Source organism: Bacillus rossius, chromosome 13, assembly GCF_032445375.1.
Source record: "Bacillus rossius redtenbacheri isolate Brsri chromosome 13, Brsri_v3, whole genome shotgun sequence".
Classification (NCBI taxonomy): Eukaryota; Metazoa; Arthropoda; class Insecta; order Phasmatodea; family Bacillidae; genus Bacillus; species Bacillus rossius.
Window position 1 is genome coordinate 1,519,259 of NC_086340.1, and position 13,480 is coordinate 1,532,738.

Genomic DNA, 13,480 nt, shown 5'->3' on the forward strand with positions numbered 1-13,480 from the left:
GGTAGATGTTATGACGTAGGCATCTGCTAAGAAAGGATTTTGATTAATTCTACCCCCAAGGGGATAAAATACCACTCACTGACTCACTCATCACGAGATCTCTAAAACTATACAGCCGATTGACTTGAAATTTAGCATAGTTACTCATTTTGTGATGTAGATGCTCACTAAGAAAGGATTCTGCGGAAATCCGATCCCTAGGGGAGTTTCGGGGGCGTAATATATCAAAATTTCCAGTTTTTGGTAGGAAATCACCATGGCAACGGCTGTTGCTTTGTTGATAATTCATTCGTCTCTATGGCAACGACTATTTCATTGTTAGTGCAGTCCTCATCACCGTTGAAATTTTGGCGGGTACTTTAAATATCAAAAATTGCCCTTTTTTTCAAGTATATATATTTTACAGACTTGAAACTTCACAGTAATGTACCTTATGCTACGCAGGATGACATTTTCCGAAAATTAGATCCCATGGGTGGTTAAAACCAGGCAACAGTGGGTACTTTGTCTGCATGAGAACAGGATTTTGCATTGTTCCTGCCTTCTGCGTCTCCATGGCAACGGGCATCGCGCGGCAGTGGCGTACCCACAAGGAGGGGCATGTATAATGAGCGGCGCAAGAGTGATCTGCCTGTAGACTGCCGTAGCGAAGGACGGGTACATCAGTTGTACGTTGCGTGCACGAGTCGGGAAACCATAGGTGCTATTCATTTTCTCTCCGGTACATTATACAGCATTGCAATAAATTTTCACAGAATTTTTTTTTTATTTACTATTACTGTAAATGGGAGATGTGGCTTAATTTTTTTTCCATTAGTATAGCCGTGCGAAGCCGAGTCGGGCAGCTAGTTATAAATATATGCTTGTAAATATTTCTCATTCACACTTCAATACACCAAGAGCTTTAATTTTTAAACTTTAAAACATATTTTTATGCTACTTATTTTGGCTCTATGTATAGATTAATGGTAATGCTGAGTCCAGTTTAGTGTTTTCTGTTCCAGGGACTGCCCGAGGTCCGGGAAAGCCGGGAAACTGTCCCGGGCCCCGCGCTGCCCATTTGTCTAGCTTTATGTGTTAACAAATATTGACATTAATGGAAAAAAAAAGTATTAAATTGTTATTACTATGTAATTCAAAGTTCTGTTCGATACACTTCTATTTCAGTTAAGTTTTCTTGAATTCGTATATTAAAAACTTTCGAGGATTTTATTGGCACAAGTTATTATGCAATTACACCAATTTTGACTGTTAGTATTTATGAAACTTACCCATTAATAATTTACCAGGAAAGAATATAAAAATTTCTTAAGCAAAATCATTTTCTAAATTTAAGTTCCGGTTTGGTTTAAAACTGTTTTTTTTTTAAGAGTTAATTTTTTCCATTTTTCCGAGGCTACCCCCTAACCCCACAGTTTCCACATGTTATTGTCATGTCCGCCTGGTATCGGGAACTCCTGAAGACTGCTGCAAGAGGGGAGTGGTGTGAGAGGGGAGGAGCACCCTCACATGCCACACCCTTAAAGCACTAATAAATACTTCACCTAAAATTTAACATCTAAACATCTTACAATTTATTTAGTTACATTACTTGCATGGGAAACGACCGTCAGGTCTAATTATGTGCGTATTATCTATATGGTGATTTTTTATTTGAAAAACACCAGTCACACCACAGACTGTTCGTCGCTTGGAGCAAGACTATTTATATATTATTAAATACACTCAGTGAGCGTTACATGTCAAATCTGGCTTGGGGCCGCAAAAGATTTTAAGGTGTTCGTCAAACCAATGTACTATTAAGGGTTCACGCTGCCGTCACCCGACCTCTGTGAAAGGCCCGGGGGGTACCTGACGGGCGCTACGGGCGTCGCGATGCTGTTGTTGTCTGGAGGGGCGCCAGGCTAGCGGACTGCTGGGCCGTTGATGTTGGGTCGTGGGTACTCTGCCCCCGCGTGCCTCGCCAGGTACACGGCTCGAATCTAACCTGAATGGTTCTCCCTTGGCTGTGAAGGCCGCTCGGCCGTGTGGAGGACGGGAGACTACAAAAAATGATTGTACACAAGTTGATGAGAGTTACATTTAATTTAGGAGTTTCACCGGGGGTCCGCGTGGGTACACGGTACGCTCTACAAGTCCACTCCGCGGTTCAGTCCCGCTACAAAAATTCTCACCAACACTTGGCGACGTCTAGCGGTTACACAATTAACAAAAAAACACAACACTATGTGACACTGAAATGGTTACCGCGGCAGTCTCGCGGGACGTGGGTCGATGCTCGCTGGAGACGGCCAGCGCCGAAAGTTAACGGGTGCAGGGGGGGCTCGATGAGCGGGCTCCTAAGTTCGGAGAAACACTTACGTGAGTGATACGATATGCAGAACGGTATCACAATGAATACGGTCGGGATAGGCCCGGTTCCGCAAAATACGCGCCGATTCGACGTGGGCAGCGGTGAATTAATAAAAGGATTTAAATTTGAAGATGTAGTGCAGAATGAAACTAACTTGAATGCTGCCCACGGACACACGTCTGTTCCCGACGCGGAGTGGTTGGAGACTGCCGAACATGGCCGCCTCGCAAGGAAGAGAAACTTTCTCTTCTTTGTGAGTCGGCACCAAAAACTTATAATAATTTAATTTGTTATATGATGAGCAAAAAACATACTCCAGGTGCTTGATTAAAACTTTGCACCTGGTAAATGGTTGCCTAAGGCTTAACAGTTGTTTTAATGGATTTATTAATTTAAATGCGGCACCAAGTTGGCGACTGTAAATTTAACTACAAATTGTCTCAATGTGCACTGTTTGGGTTTGAATTCCCTTAGTTTGGCTAGACCACTATCATAGGCCAATTAATCAAGGCCAGTAGCCGCTGTGGCTAGTAACGAGGATTGTTTTCTGTTCCGTGCGCGCCGCGCATGCACGGAGTCTCTACGACGCACTTTCTCACTGCTTGTGATTAATTAATTTCGTCCTAGTGCATCGTTTGGGAATTGTTTTCCGTAGTCGAGCCCCCGGGGTTTCGTGTCCTGATGTTTAATTCAGTTAATTGAGGTCACGCCTGGGGCGCTCGCTTGACTCAATCCGGCTGGGCAAGGGGCGCACTCCGAAAACGGGATACGGTACTGGCGGTGCGGAGCATGGGCTTAACGGCCATGGTCGGTACGACGTCAACGCGTACTTAACAATACAGTTTCTAATTGTGAATATTATGATTTTACATAAATTCTTACTGGAATTAAATACACCGGTACACATACAGGTGCCTAACACATGACACGTAGCACTTTCTTAGTTGCGGACACAATCACTAACTTGACTCGTGCGGATGTGATGCAAGGGTGCGTTCCGTCAGCGGGGACTGGTACTTGGTGATGGGCGGGAGGTGGGGTTTTCCTGGAGACCGAGCTTTACTATCATAAGAGGTACAATATCACAGGGTAAACCCAAGCATTAAAATAAACTTGATACTCATCCAGGGTTCTCCTGGTATTCAGGTCCTGGGATTTGGTCCTTCTGGCACCTTTCTTTTGACTACCCTGACTGAGGATACAAAGAGCAGGATTTTGGACAATGTGGATGATACAGTAATATATCAATGATATATGAATATTAAATACACATTTCCTTCTGACACAATACAATGGTGGATTTATAATCTATAATTTATAAAATTCATCTGCCTTTTTCTAATAAAAGTATAATGAGTTGCAGGCATGATTGAAATTGTTCTCATCTATTTCAAATGATCGTTTCTCAATTCAGTCGCAACTCCATGACAATAATATAAAAAATTGTTGAAACATGGCCTACAGTGAAACAGTTAAAGGCACATTGTCATAGCATATTATAGCACAACTTTAAGACCTTGTTTCTTTGGCTCATTCTACAATGACACAGCATTGTTCTGGAGCCTGCTCTGTGGTACGCAAAGGGTGTTTTCCCTGGTGCCAATTAGTGGGGAGTGGTTTGGCGCTAGTACACAAGACTTTTCAGGGTGTAGTTCATCGTCACGAACCATGGGGGCTGCAAATTCGAATCTTGGCAAAGACATCCTGAGCTGTCAGTTGCTCTGGGTGTTGTAATAGATAAGAAAGTAATAACACCGTATATAAAAATGGTATTGTAGTATATAGTTTCTGTATTATTTTTGCTTTCTTGTTCTTTCCATTATTATTCCCATACACTCAAACCCCCGTAATATGTTAAAGTCACTGCAAGATTTGAATGTTAATATCTATTGCTCAAAGGACTTGTATCGATAGGTAATAAAATAAACTGCCTGTTATAGTTATTCCCTAAAATAAATTCAATACCCTTTTAAACACCAATGGTTTTGCAAGGGAGATATTTTTTAACAACCAATCACTATTAACTACACTATATTTTGAAAAATAAACACTAAAAAAATATATGTCCTAAAAATCACATGAAACAAAGATGGCGTCTTTTGGTTTTACTAGTTCTTTATTCTTAATTTCTAGTAACTGTTTCAGTACAGACATCTAAATTAGACTCTCTATACTTTTAAAAAGCTGATGGATTAAATTGATCAAAAAGTAATTATGAGCAACCTTAAAACGCTGATAACTGCTCACAGGTAAGTCAGGACAATAGAGTAAATCAAGTACTATTTCAGCGGTGTTCGAGAATCATACTTTATGGGCAATCACAGAAAGTGTTTGCAGTGCTATCTAGATATTTTGTACAAACTATTTTAAGAAGAAATAAGTTTAAATTTTAATTTACAATTTATATATATATTTTTATATTTTTGTTTAGTATTAACATAAAAGTTAAAGTATTATAAAATTCGTAATATTTGTATTTTATCTTAATAGAAAAAAGTAAAGCATATGATTTATGAAAATATTTAAATGATCTTGTATGCTTAATGTCTATATTTATCACAGACTATATATTTATGTTATTCTATATAAAGTATTGAATTTCTAACATTTATAACAGCTAACAACTTTTACTTTTCTTATTTTATCTCGAAAGGTCAACTATATATTCTAATCTTCATATTTAAAATTTTATGGATATTTGGTTTCCATTCGATAGTGCATTATTAATGATAGCTCTTTCATCGCCTAGTTAAATAGAACTGTTACTCGAATGAGCACATACTTATCGGTTTAATTTTGCAATAGCTAGCTCTTCAGTGTTGCTGATACTAAAGCCCACCCCACACGATGCCCATTTTCTGCTATAACTTCTGTTATACCCATGGGTATAAAAATTTTCATAAAAATTTGTATAGCAGAACCGCAGAAAGATTTCTTAACTCCATACACACGATACCTAGAATGCTAACAGAAAACCAGCCAACGCAGTTGCCGACCAAAGCAAACATATCAGGGGAGGATAAACCTGTCGTAGTCAACTTATCAAAATACTGAAAAAAAAAAAACACCTGTTTGTGTTAAAAATTATGTAACTTGCGGAAATATTATTTGATATTTTATCTTATATTTTTCATTTGCAAATAAATAACAAAATTGGTTTAGTATTTAAAAACAAATTAAGAGCAATTTTGGAATTACAAATATATTTTTAAGTTGTAGGTTAATTTCAAAATCTAAAAATATATAAATTTAAATGATACAAGGGACATTGGGTTTACTAAATGTAGTTTATGTACGGTTTAAATTCTAATTTTAATTTAATTATACAGTTAATCAAGCTAATTTCATTGTAATAGTAAAAAAAATGCTACCGATTCATATATGTTATATATAAGATTTATTGATTACTTATATATTTAACTACATAATTAGAGGAATTGTAACTAATATTTTTTGTAACCCAGTGAGACAAATAAACACGCACATACCGCGTAATAAATTTAAATCTTCGGTGAAGAAAAACATTTTGCATGTTTTTTTTTTTACCCTCACAGGTGTGTCGCTATGAAGTATCAGTTTATTCATTATTAATTTATGGACACTCGTTTCTTAATAAACGTTGGCGTTTTAATTATAAAATTAACTTTTGGTTTAAATTATTTGTGAACATGTGATTTTACTTTACTTTTTTAAAAGTAAAAATAAATCTAGGTACGTAGTACTATGAATAAAATCAATGGACTGAGACACCTAAATGTAGTTAATAATATTATATCATAAATTAATTCTAATAATTTATATTTGCAGAAAGCACAGTATGTACAATTTAATTATCTGTTATTTAAAAAAAAACTAAAAAAAAAATAAGATTGATGAGGATTCGAACCACATTCAAAAGTCACCTTTCTATCTCTGCCATCGTGCCCTTCGCCACTACGCTACCGCAACTTCTACGGATGTGATAGGAGATAATGGGTAATATAGAGTGTAATGTATTTTCATAACGTATTTTAAAATTTTCGATTACTTCTTTCTGTGGCAATTTCAGCTTAACAAATATATTCCATAGTAGTTTTACTATTATAAAGTTTCATTTGGCATACCATTACATTTGTTACGTCCCTTAATGTTGACAATACAGACTCTATACGGGGTTATATTGCAACACGTGGGTCCGCCATCTTGACGGCTCCAGCTCGTGGGTATAGCAGAAAAATAGAACACGTTCTATTACGGTTTTGGCTAAGACTTCTGTTATGAAAACTTTTATACCCAGAGCCAGACCCCTTGGAAGGGTGCTGAAATGTTACCCACACGGGAGCAGGCGCGCTAGCATAAAAATTACATGAAAACTGCTAAGGAAATGGGTGTCGTGTGGGGCAGGCTTAAGTAGCAGGTTTGTGCACAATGAATTAATTTTTAAGGTGCTGTGAAAATTTTATACAATGATTACGTTAAGTGGTAATAGCAGCAAGCGCACAATATGCCGAATTAATTTAGTTTTTCGCGCAGGGGAAGGGTGGTGGTATCACTACCCCTTTGACCACTGTTTTGCTTCAAATTAATTTCCTTTTGTTGGTAAAAATTATAGTTTTTTTTTTTTTTTTTTTTTTTTAAGAATTTCTTTCGCCATCCGTTTTATTATTGTTTTGTTGGGGGGAAAAGCTTGGGGGGGGGGGAAGGGGAGGGGATATATGTCCCTCAGCCTGTTTACGGCCTTGAACAGCAGTATTGGGCTACTGTGCTATTTAGAATACCTGTTACTTTTAATATTTTCTCACAGGTTATTACGGATACTTTTACATAGGTATCTGTTAAGAATGAACAGGTTTTTATTTAACGGCCTAATTATGCAGAGGAGAACATGATTCAAAGTTGATTGATTTTTTTCCTTTTTATTTTTACCAAAATTATAAAAAATAAATTCGTGCTACGTTTTGTGGCAGTAAATTAAACACGTGTTAAAACATATCACGCTGTAATAGTAACCATTATTAACATTATCAGACATAGTGTATAGTACCTTTGTAAAACATGTTTCTTATTTTTAAATTTAGTGTATACAATCATCGCTTTCCATAAAGAGAATGCAGTGCTCTCTGTGAGGAGAGTGCGGAAGCATGAAACGTTACCGCGAATTCCGCAGCGCTAGCTTGACCACGGTGGTAGGAATGGAAACTACGTCTGTCTAAAGTACAAGTTAATTTTTCGAGCGACCTGTGGCTTTCACATGCGGACTACATAGTTGCTAGGGAAAATCACGAGGCTGCGAGCTACAAAGCGGTAAGCAGATTCACTTGAAATATTCCTGACTGTTTACTGTAAATATATTGATTTCAATATATTATGATTAAATTTAATTACCACTGATTCTATACATTCAACAAAATATACTTCATGTGGCGCCAAATTTTGAATAGAAAACGTTATATTCGTTTATTAATATTAACACTAGGAACGTTAAAAATCATGCAATTAAATTGAACATAACACTCCATCTTATTCGTTTTTGCTATGTTTTGCAGAGAATTATAAATTAGGTATCATGACATTTATAGAGTAGCTAAATATTACCTACCACCTTGCCGGAGAATCAAGTACCTAACATCCAAATATTAGGTAGGTACGCAAATTATACATAATTAAATTATATGTAATCGATTATCAATTTCCTCTTTTTTTGGTACCATGCACTATAGTTTCTAGTAATTATTTTTTTTTTGAACCACAATTTGGTTATGTTTTTGGGTTTTATATTTATATTAAAAAAAGAGGTGTGAGATAATTTAAATACATGTTTTTATAGAATAATATATCGGTCATCTCATAATTTTACATATCTAGTACTTAATGACATTGTTTCATATCGTTATGTATACTAATAATAAAATTGTTTGGTGAAACGTCTGTGAAGTACATACATTTAAGAAGGAAAAAAAAAACCTATATGAAACCGCTATTTAAAATATTTATAGTTAAAACGAATAGTTTTTGAAATCGTTTGTCTGTTCATGTGTCCGATCTGTTATCACGCATAAACTGTTCAATGTATTCCTATGAAACTTATATTATTGGTACCAACTTTTTTTTCTTTCAAACTTTACCAATAGGCCATGTATATCATTACCAAATTCCAAATGTAAAGGGGTAAAAATAGGGTAGGTTTGGTTTTATAGTAGAAAATTTATTCTCCGAATATAATCTAACATTTGGAGTTGGTTAGAATTTTTTTTTAATTTATTATTTTATAGTGCTACTGTACTGTGTGTAATTTTTGTAAACTTTATTACTCTTAAGAATCAGATTAAAACTACAATTATAATAATGATTATCCAAGACGCCAAAAATACGTTAATGTAGACTTTTTTTTTTTAATTTTGGGCTCTTCGTTTAACAAAGGAGACAATCTTCATCCCCCCCCCCTTTTTTTTTCCATCGCAGAGGTGGCCTTCGTGCCCACGTGACGTCATCCCGCTGACTGACTACTGTCGGTTAGTTAACCGGTTAGTTCACTACGGCTAGTTAACTGCTGTTAGTTAGCCATGGTTAGTTAACTTTGGTTTTAACAATGGTTATTTAAATGTGTATGTTAACTGTGGTTGGTTAACTGTGGTTGTATAAATAAATTGACTAACCATATTAGTTAACCATGGTTGTTTAACAATGGTTGTTTAACCAGGGCTATTTAACTGTGAATAGTTAAATAATGTTTAGTTAACCATGGTTGGTTAACCATGGTTATTCAACTGTTTGGTTAAATAATGGTTAGTTGTCAATGGTTAATTAGCCGTTGTTAGTTAACTGTGGTAACTTAACCATAATGGGTTAAACATGGTTGTTTAAAAATGGTTAGTTAACAATAGTTGTTTACACACTGTTAGTTGACCATGGTTGATAACCGTAGGTAGTTTACCATGGATGGAGAGCGTCGTCGAGCGAAATGCGACAAGCGGTGACTCGGCGCTACATTATGGTCGTTGAGATAGTTGGTCTTGTTTCAACCCCCCCTCCCCCGCAACACTTATTAACTAGCGCGTCTGTTCTGGCGAGCCAGGCCTGCCTCCGTCTGCCAATCAAGTGGCGCGTCGGGATATTGTAACATCAGGTCATGTGAACTCATTTATAACGTATTTTAAATTAAATTAATTAAACATAATATTATTTTAACTTATTTACGTACATCAGTGAAGTTAAGAAAAGGTTCCACAACAGTAGCACCAAAGAAAGTAAAATAATACATTAAATAAAACCGAACCTACTTTTTAGGTAAATTGCGGACTGGAGTAGATATTTTTTTTTGTCATCCCTCCCGCCTTTTTTTTTTGGGGTGTGTTTGTGTTTAGGGGGTAGGCCCTTATCGCCTCTCCTATTGGACCACTCCGTGCGCAGTTAGTGCTGAGGTCAAGAATAAGGAACTAACACGGTGCCAAGGATTACAGGAGAATGCTTTGACACTCACTGTTCTCAATACAGCTTCCTGCAAATACTTGTGAGGCCTAAGCAGCCAGGGTTCAGACGGGATGAAGACTGGGTTTGGACACAACACCTCCCAGGATTAAAAAAAAAAAAATACCCAGCGAAGACAGGATAAGTAAAACACAACTACATTAGGTTATAGTGAGATTAGAGTTGCTTGGATTCTGGATTGCAGCCACGTCGAAAAGCGAAGATATCACCGACGTTTCGGTCGACGTTGCAGTCGCTATCGTCAGGGGTACCTTTAGTAACTGTAGGCACCCTGATGATGGCAGTTGTGTTTCCAAGAAGTCTATATTTATTACCGGTTTGCACACGTGTTACTGCAAGCATGTCTTCCATACAAACTTGACATGTGTTTCATGTATTAAAAAAAAAACATTAATATAACAAGTTTTTATGATTTGTTGAAACGAAGTTATCAAACAGTTGACTGAGGGACTAAAACATTAGAAAATTTTTTATAATTAAAAACCGAAGTGTAAAATTTTAAATTTTCTTTTCTCAAGCAAAATTATCATACTTAAATTCCTAAGTGTAAAAACGTAGAGGTTCTGAAAAGTCACAGAAATTTTTTGCGTGCCACTAACATTTCTTTAAAAAAAAAATTCAAATTATAAAAAGAAAAATTACTCGTAAAAATCGATTAGTGGTTGCAGCGGACCTGCCACCCGGCCGCAAGGGATCGAATGGTTTGGTCTCGGCTCAGCGAGTCACCGGGACAAAGATTTTTTTATGCGAATCGATCTTGTCTACTTCGATTTATAATCGATTCGATAAATCGACTCATTTCCCTCGAGATCGGCATCCCTGAGACACACTGCGCGGGAAGCGACCCCCGCGGAGCCGACAAGCGCACCTTCATCCACCCCCCACCACAACTCCCGGAGCGCGCCAATCGGCGACGGGAATAATACACACGTGGGTATCGACCCGCGGCTCTGGGGGCTGTGACGTGGAGGTCGAGGTCACGCCAGGGGGGGGGGGGGGTTGATGTCCTGACCCGAGGGGGGTGGGGGGTTAACGGGTATGACCGCAGCTGTTATTCCCTCGGCCAGCGGTGGGCGTGGCGGCAGAGGGACTCGTCCGTTATTGAAGAAGGTCTCCTAGCGGCGGCGGGGCTGGCATCGGTACTGGGGCAGCGAGGATATTCTCCCCGGCACTCGCCCCCCTGGCTCATGTGTTATTCACGCGCCAGGAGCGCCGGTCGTCTTCGCCGACAACCACGTCATCGCCTCGCCTCGCGACGTGCCCCCTCCCCCCTCCCCCCTCCTCACTCCCCCCTCCACCGTCACCGCACCGCCGTAGTCTCGGAGCCAGGGCCGAACATTTCTTTTTGACGTGACAACGTCTAATAAATCGATGAACACCAGCTGCACGCACGAAAAAGTGTCCCGTTACGCTGTGTCCCGTTACGCTCATTGTACGCTTGCGCCGCATCTATCTCTCTTCCACCCGATTGGAACAACCATCGGTTTGACTTTTTCGAGCCACATTAAACTTGAAACACTCCCATTCGTTTCCTACTTTTCCTATCATCGTCCTATCCTTAACAGAATAACACAGATTGGAAGAAGTTAAATAGCAAACATGTATAAAAGTTATAGTTAAAATAATCTCTTCGTTAAAGTAATAAACATATTTGAATTAATGAGTGCAAATAAAAGTAAATTTATCAATTAAATTGTAGATTTCATTTCGCTCCTTCTTTGTAACCATACAAGGTAGTGATAATTCAATAATAATGATTCAATTTTATTCATAAAAGTATGCAATCATTTCATCAATGTTTTGTTATGACGTTGTCACGTTAAACTATCGTCCGTAAACCGACTTTACAGACAACCAATTTTTTCTTCTTTCATTTTTAAATTTTTCTTTTTGGTTTTTGAGGTTGTGCTTCTCCAGGCTTTTTACGTTGCGCGCGCACCACGCAACGAAATTTTCACAGGAAGATGGCGGGTCTCACGTGTATGAAAAAACCCATATATATATATATATATAATCACTTTCATTAAAAAAAAATTAGGGGACATACCAAACGTCTTGATGGTGTGTCGAACTTTAGATGTTAGCGAAAACTACCCTGGTCAACTAAAAATAGTTCTAGTAAAGAGTATTTTCTAGTTTTTAAGGAAAGCTTAGGGATACTGGTATTACAAACATTAAATTACACATTCTCCTTACAATTTTCGGTTGGGCTTTGTAGCGCAGTTGTTACAGTGCGCGGGAAGTAAGATAGTGGCCAGTGGTACGAATCCCGCTGGAGGATGTTTTAATTTACTTTTTTAAATTACAGATTACTGAATTAAAGAAATTATGCTTTAAGCAAATATATATTAATACACTTTATTTGTTTATCGTATCGCTAAAGTATTATTTTATACTCATGTTTATATTAATATTGAATACTGAGTATTTATTTTACTAATTTTTGTTTAAGTAAATTAAAAAAAAAATCGTCTTAAATCAATAAGAAGTATATACTTCTAACGAGCGTACGTAAGTACACACACCTTTTGTTTGTCTTGTGTTCTTTTTGAAATGGACATTAATGGGAAAAAAAAATTTAATTAACATGTAAAATAAAGTGAGGATCAATAAAAATTTCAAATTCATGTTTTCGTATTGGGAAAAAAATTGTCAAACATTTTATTGCCACGTATAATTCCGCGATTCCACCGCAATTCGATCATAAGCATTTATAAAACTGAACCCGAAGATAAATTTATCGGGAAAGAATATCAACATTCCCTAAAATAAATTAGCAAAACTATCGTCGAAATTTCAGTTCCATGTAGGGTTAGTAATGTTGTTTGAAAGTGCATATATATATATATTTTTTAATTTCTCGGTGGAAAAAAAAAGGGGGGGGGGGTGAAGGGTTCTCAATAAAATTGAAAAACCCAGAGCCACCACTGCCTTTTTTTTAAATCTCAATTTTGAAATTAAAATAATGTCATCACATTGCTGCTTGGAATTTCTTATCTTGTTATTACATTTGTGATTTCGAACATGTGTAAATTTAAATCGAAATGATATTCTTAACATAATTAAGTAAAATGTTGGCCGGGGGGAGGGGGGAGGGGGGGGGGGGCGGGCCGGCGTGTCACGTGTCCTCGCCGGGAATCGATCCAGGTCTCGTTCCGACATCGACCAACCCGCGCAGAACTCTAGTCCACCCGGCCAGAGCTGTCTGTGGCGCCCTGTTCTCTCCGCTGCAGACCCTGCCTCGCTGTCCGACACATCTGCCAGTAGACTTGGAGGGAACATGGCTTACAATTTGCCCCGTCTAATATACGTGGACACATAACCTCAAATATGTTTTATATCGTGTCACACTATCATCAACTTTTTTTTGTCTGAACCATCTCGAAGTTTTCGATTATAATCTCCATTTTCAAATTAAATAATGCATCACAGTGCTACATTTTTAAATATTTTGAAAATTTATATATCACAATAATATTAGTTACATAATGAAATAAACGTTCAGTGATTTTAAAAGTTATAGAAATAATAAGTAGCTTGGCTTTTGGGTTGTAGCCCTGTCCTTGGCAAATAATTCGCCGAATTTCAGTCGACATTCCAGTCGCCATCATCAGGGAGCAGTAGGTAACTGCTCCCTGATGATGGCGACTGCAATGTCGA

The 13,480-nt window shown here is 37.6% G+C and overlaps 1 protein-coding gene across 1 annotated transcript in view; it reads left to right on the top strand.

The window, feature by feature from the left end:
• Nucleotides 1-7,573: 7,573 nt before the first annotated feature.
• The window catches only part of LOC134538084 (band 7 protein AGAP004871), a 50,720-nt gene continuing 44,813 nt past the window's right edge, over nucleotides 7,574-13,480 (top strand). Inside the window, exon 1 of the mRNA XM_063379089.1 lies at nucleotides 7,574-7,636. The gene's annotated coding sequence lies outside the window, so the exon portion shown is untranslated. The remainder of the gene's footprint in view (nucleotides 7,637-13,480) is intronic.